Raw genomic sequence first — 6,436 nt, forward strand, 5'->3', positions numbered from 1 at the left:
CACCTTAGCAACCACCCTGGGTACCCTAGCAACGGCCCTAGCAACCACCCCAGGTACCCTAGCAACCGCATAGCAACACCCTAGCAATCACCCTGGGTACCATAGCAACACCCTAGCAACCACCCTGGGTACCCTAGCAACCGCATAGCAACACCCTAGCAACCACCCTGGGTACCCTAGCAACCGCATAGCAACCTACCTGGGTACCCTAGTAACGGCCCTAGCAACCACCCCGGGTACCCTAGCAACCGCATAGCAACACCCTAGCAACCACCCTGTATACCCTAGCAACGGCCCTAGCAACCACCCCAGGTACCCTAGCAACCACATAGCAACACCCTAGCAACCACCGCGGGTACCCTAGCAACCGCATAACAACACCCTAGCAACCACCCCAGGTACCCTAGCAACCGCATAGCAACACCCTAGCAACCACCCTGGGTACCATAGCAATGGCCCATCGAGCATCCTGGGTACCCTAGCAATGGCCCTAGCAACCGAGAAAGGGCACGAAAAAGCAGGCAAAAATATCCCATAGACTTTCATTGGCAGAATGTTCATGCAGGCCCATAGGAACTTCGGCGTGTAACTCGTCCCAGACCGTTTGTCATAGACCTATGAATGACGTCTCAAATCGACCGGCTTATTGAGGAGAGGTGTGCTATGAATTTTCTAAGTGATCGGACCTAAGATGTTCACACAGCGGAGGAAGAAGCGGGCTAAATAATCCCATTGATTTACAATGGCAGAATGTCTGTGAATTTGAATCTCAACTGTCACTTTCTCACACACACACACACACACACACACACACACAGGCCCATAGGAACTTCGGTGCGTAATTTGTCCGGCACCGTTTGCCATAGACCCATGAATGAGGTGTCAAATGTTGCGGCTTATTGAGGAGAGGTGTGCTATGACTTTTCGGAGCGATCGGAGGTACGATGTTCAAACAGCCCACGAAAAAGCGGGCAAAAGTATCCCATAGACTTTCATTGGCAGAATGTTCATGCAGGCCCATAGGAACTTTGGCGTGTATCTCGTCCCACACCGTTTGTCATACTCATCATATATCAACTCATCATATTTTTATTTGAATGTGGATTTTTGGAAAAATCAGGCTGTAAATAAAATCATACTAAACAAAGCAGAAACAAGAAGTTCACACCAAACTTTGTCAACATGATAAGAATATACTCAAAATGCTAAATTGTGAGCGGATTTTGGATATCTTGAACGGTGTTGATGTGGTGATTTTTTAAAAGTCACAGTAAAAAAAGTTGCATTAATTTTTCTATATCTTTAAAGTGCCTAATACCAACTCTTCAAAACTTTGTATGTATGAAGAACAAATCATTCTTAGAAAATACACTTGGTATCAAAATTGTATCATGCTCAGAGGCCCCAATAACAATAAAAGTATCCAGAAGTGAGAGAGGGAGAAATGAAGACTGTAATACAAGGGATGAACACCAGAGGTCCTCGTATGATAAGGAATATTTTTACCTCTAATCCTATTCTGTTCATTCTCAATGTGCAACAAAGAAACGAATGCATAGATTTATTTGGAGTTGTTATGTACTGTACTGTCAGAATACTTTTACATAATTTTAAAATAAACTCTAAAAAGCATAAAAAAATTAGTTATTTTTTTAATGAAAAATTATGAAATGTTTTGTTTGTCTCTCACTGATTTGGTAACACTTTCTATGAAGCCCCTATTATAAGGGTATTTCTAAGGCATTATAATGAACGCATAATGCATTATAAAAAAACGTATAATATATTATATCATCCAATGAATATTCATAACAACAATTATCATACATTATAATACTTAAATATTAGAGGTTATAACTTTTAAGATTATGATTATTTATAACACACAGTAGACACCATTTTAAACCTACTTCATTTGTAATGGACTATATCATATTAGATTTATTTTTTACATTATATTCTATTCTATTGACTATTAACAACTAACTCTCACCAACTAAAACTCCTTACAGTGTAGACTTAGTTTAATGTTAGGCTAAGTAGAAGGTTCATGTTCTTGCAAAGTTACTTATAATCAGTTTGTCTTTTGGGGAACTGTCTAAATACAGTGTTAGCATATATTTACCACAACAAATAATAATTACTGCTAGCTGACATGCAGTTGCAGAGTTACTTATAAAAAGCTGTCTAACGGGTACCATCAAAATAATTAAACTGATCATATTATACATTCATCTGATCTGATACCTGATCTTATGGCTATTTGAGAATTATTATTATTATTACTTATAAGTGATCTTTGTATGCTTTAAAGTCCCCCTGAAATCAAAATTAAAGTTTTTTGGCTTTTAGTATGAATATATTAGTTTTAAGATTATCTATAAGCTAGTGTGTTTCAAAGCAGTGACAAAATTCGCTTTTACAAGATATGGGCATTCAAAACTTACACTCTCGTCACTTCCGCCAATATGAATCAAGGATTTTGATGATATCACCGCGCACTTCAGTTTCAGATCAAACGTTCTGTCCAATAAAATGCTCTCTAGAGTCCGTAGTGTCCCGCCCCCTACACAGAGACGCGGAGCAGATCATATGCGCTCATATGCGCGGTCGGACTGGGCATGTGTTAAACTACACAGCCTCAGCATGATTATTATCACTATTTCGTTTTAGCAAGAGTTTCATATTGAATCTGTGGGGTAATTTATTAGTCTGTGGCTGTCATAAGCTTACAAATGCGGCTTTACCGAGCTCAACGGCTCTGCCCCGAGCAGATATAAATGGAACGCTATTGGCTGTTCAAAATTAGTGGGCGGGGCTTAGCGATATGTTTTTGTTTCAGTTAAAAGAACGTCACCACATAGAAGAACGCTGCGTGTTTCAAGGCACTTCAGTGGACCTTTAAGTAAAGTGACATCAGTAAGATGGCAAAATATGAGACTTATACATTATAACTATGAGGAGGTAATCATACTCATAAAAGCTATAATAAAAAAAAGTAAAAATTATAATACATTAAAACTGTTCTTATGAATGCTCATGAGATGATACAACATATTATAAGGTTTTTTATAATTTATTATGCATTCATTATAATGCCTTAAGAATACCCCTATAATGTATTATTAATACATGAACCCACAAATATTTTTAACAAATACAAATAAATGTACTAATGTACCTTTTAATAATATATGAATACTTTTTTTAAGCTTAATATTAATTAACATTAATAAATGCTATTTAATTATTGTTCATGTTAACTAATATAGTTAATGTTAACAAATTAAACTGGATGGCAAAATTTTAAATATTGTGTGTATGTGTCTGTGTGTTGATTTTAATTAACCCTTTCAATTCTGTAAACTTTAAATACAAACTGGCAGAGGGTTACTGTGAATGCATGTGCCAACTGGGCACCGTTTTCCTGATGCTATCGGGATAGTGACTGCGCATATGGCGAGGGCCCGGTCATCGCTGCTTGCAGCTTTAATTATTTATTTTTTTTATTTATTTATTTTTTTTTCAACCTTCCGGGCACTTTTGGGGGCCTTAACATACTCAAAAACTCTTGAAAATTTGCACACACGTCGGAATCTGCGGCCATCAGGACGCCACAGAGGCTGGGACCCGGGCGTGGTTCAGGGCCTCTACAGCGCCCCCTGGAACACAGTTTGAAAACTTGATGTACTGCGCACACATACTTGCACATACTGATATGAAACTCGGTACACATATAGAACTCACTGAGCCAAACAACTTTTGTACTCTATGTCATGGGCTCCACCCAACAGGAAGTGAGATATTTAGGGTTGTTTAAAAAGCGCATGCTCTGGAATTTAATGTACTCCTCCCAGGGTTTCCATAGGATTGTCACCACACTCGGTCAGCATAATCTCAAGACATTGGGGTTGCTAAATTGCGAAGGGATTTTTGATATCTCGAACGGTTTGGCCGTGGCAAGGCGACAAATTTATGGCGAGAAATGAGAAACAGGAAGTGTCTAATAACTGTTGCACACATTGTCTTATTCTGATGAAACTTCACCAGTTTGTTCGTTGTATGATGCCGATTCCATAAATGTGACTATTATGAGTCAAAGTTATAGCGCCACCAACAGGCAGCAGGAAGCGTGTCATTTTCAAAATGCTTTGAAATCAGCCTCTTAATTTTACTTGATTATCTTCAAACTTCATCAAAATAATGCCAAAACACGGCCGATAAGAATATGTAAAGGGGTCGATGATAAATCAAATGCTGTTGCCATGGCAACGTGTCAAACTTTAAAATTAGATTCCTGTCTTTTCGAGACAGATAACATGCTTAGAATTTCATGAAACTCAACACACACATCAATATTAATGATAGTTAGACACTGGCAAAAGGTCATAAATGGGCGTGGAGCAGGCACTCTATAGCGCCATCTTTTGACAAAAGTTGGGGGGTTAGTTTTTCCTACAGACACCAAACTCTGTACATATATTGTTCTCATCAATCTGGACAACTTTCTAAATCAAACTCATTAGCTAAGACCAACAGGAAGCCGGCTATTTTGATTTGAATGTGGATTTTTTGAAAAATCAGGCTGTAAACAAATTCACACTCCTTCTAAGAACAACCAGTTGTTCACACCAAACTTTTTTAACATGAAGAGAAGATTCTGAAGATGTTAAATTGCGAGCGGATTTGGGATATCTTGAACGGTGTTGACGTGGTGATTTTTTAAAGATGTAGTAAAAAACATAACCGTAATGTTTTAATATCTTTAAAGTGCAGCATCCAAACTCTTTAAAACTTTTTTTCACACACAGATCTAATCATTCTGAGCAAGTGATGTTAATATAAATTTTTCCCAAGCTTCCATGAATTAAAGAAAATTTAAAAAAGAAAAATCAGAAACCTGCTGTCTCTCTGCCTGAGTCTCTGTGTGTGTGTGCGTAGTTGAGTCACAGTCACTTAAGAGAGACTGAAGGGGGGAGGGGTGAAAGGAAGAGAGGGAGTGAAAAAACATGCTGTCTTCTTAAAGACTATCTTTGAGTAAGTTTATAATTAAACCATTTTAAGATGAGTTATATATATATATATATATATATATATATATATATATATATATATATATATATATATATCGCCCCATTACAATACTCAACTTGATTTTTAAAGATATTTTGAAAGAAAGAAGCGTTTATAGAGCACTTTGTGTATTGCTGTACACCCACATGAACTGTGTTCATGTTCATGTTAATTCACAGTACATAAACTACTGTTAAAATATACTATTTTACCATTAAACAATATATGAATACTTTTTTTAGCTTAATATTAATTAACATTAATAAATACTATTTAATTATTGTTCATGTTAACTAATATAGTTAATGTTAACAAATGAAACTGGTTGGCAATTTTATATATTGTGTGTATGTGTCTGTGTGTTGATTTTAAAGTTTAACCCTTTCAATTCAGTAAACTTTAAATCCAAACTGGCTAAGGGTTACTGTGAATGCATGTGCCAACTGGGCACCGTTTTCCTAATTGATTCTTTCTTAGTTATGTAGCGCTTAAAAGTGATGTCTTATAACAGGAGTCACCTGCAAAGCAATATCCACACACAAATTGAACAGATAGGTAACGATGACATTTAAGCAGAAGTGGTGGACGTAAAGCAAGCAATAATAACATTTTGTTATCATCATGAATTACATGTTCTTATCATCATCATCAGAATATAGGGAAAATGTTCCCTATATTGTGAACGCCTTTGGGATATCTTGAACGCTGTTGATGTGGTGATTTATGAATGTAACAATAAAAAAGATGAAGAGTTATTTTCATATATCTTTAAATTAAATTATTATAACTCATCAAAACTTTTAAATATAAAGAACAAGAAATTCTTAAGAAATACGTGTAGTTTCAAAATGTTATCATGCTCAGAGGCCCCAAAAACATTAAAAGTGTCATATAAATTTGTCTGATTAAAGCTCTAATACCAGGGATGAACACTAGAGGTCCTCATAAGATAAGGAATCGTTTGACCTCTAATGCTATTTAGCTCATTGTCAGTGTGTAAGAATGACAATAATGCATAGAATCAGTTGATGTGTACTGTGTACATAATTGTTTTGTATAGGTGCTTAAAGAGCATTTAAAAACTTTTTTTAATCTTTTAAGGAAAAATTATATGATTTATATACATATATAGACTCTCACTGATAGAATAAAAAATCTTATAATTATGACACTATACTGCTCAGTTCACTTAATTAGAATGAGAAACAAATACATCAACTAAGTTAATATGTATTTATTTTTAATATATTAGTTTATAATTATTTCACAGACGCTTATAGATCATTAAAATAATATTTAAAAATGGTTGTAGATCATAAAACATGGTAACTATTTAAAATAGGGTCTCTTTTGTTAACAATGG

This window comes from Garra rufa, chromosome 3, assembly GCF_049309525.1.
Source record: "Garra rufa chromosome 3, GarRuf1.0, whole genome shotgun sequence".
Lineage (NCBI taxonomy): Eukaryota > Metazoa > Chordata > Actinopteri > Cypriniformes > Cyprinidae > Garra > Garra rufa.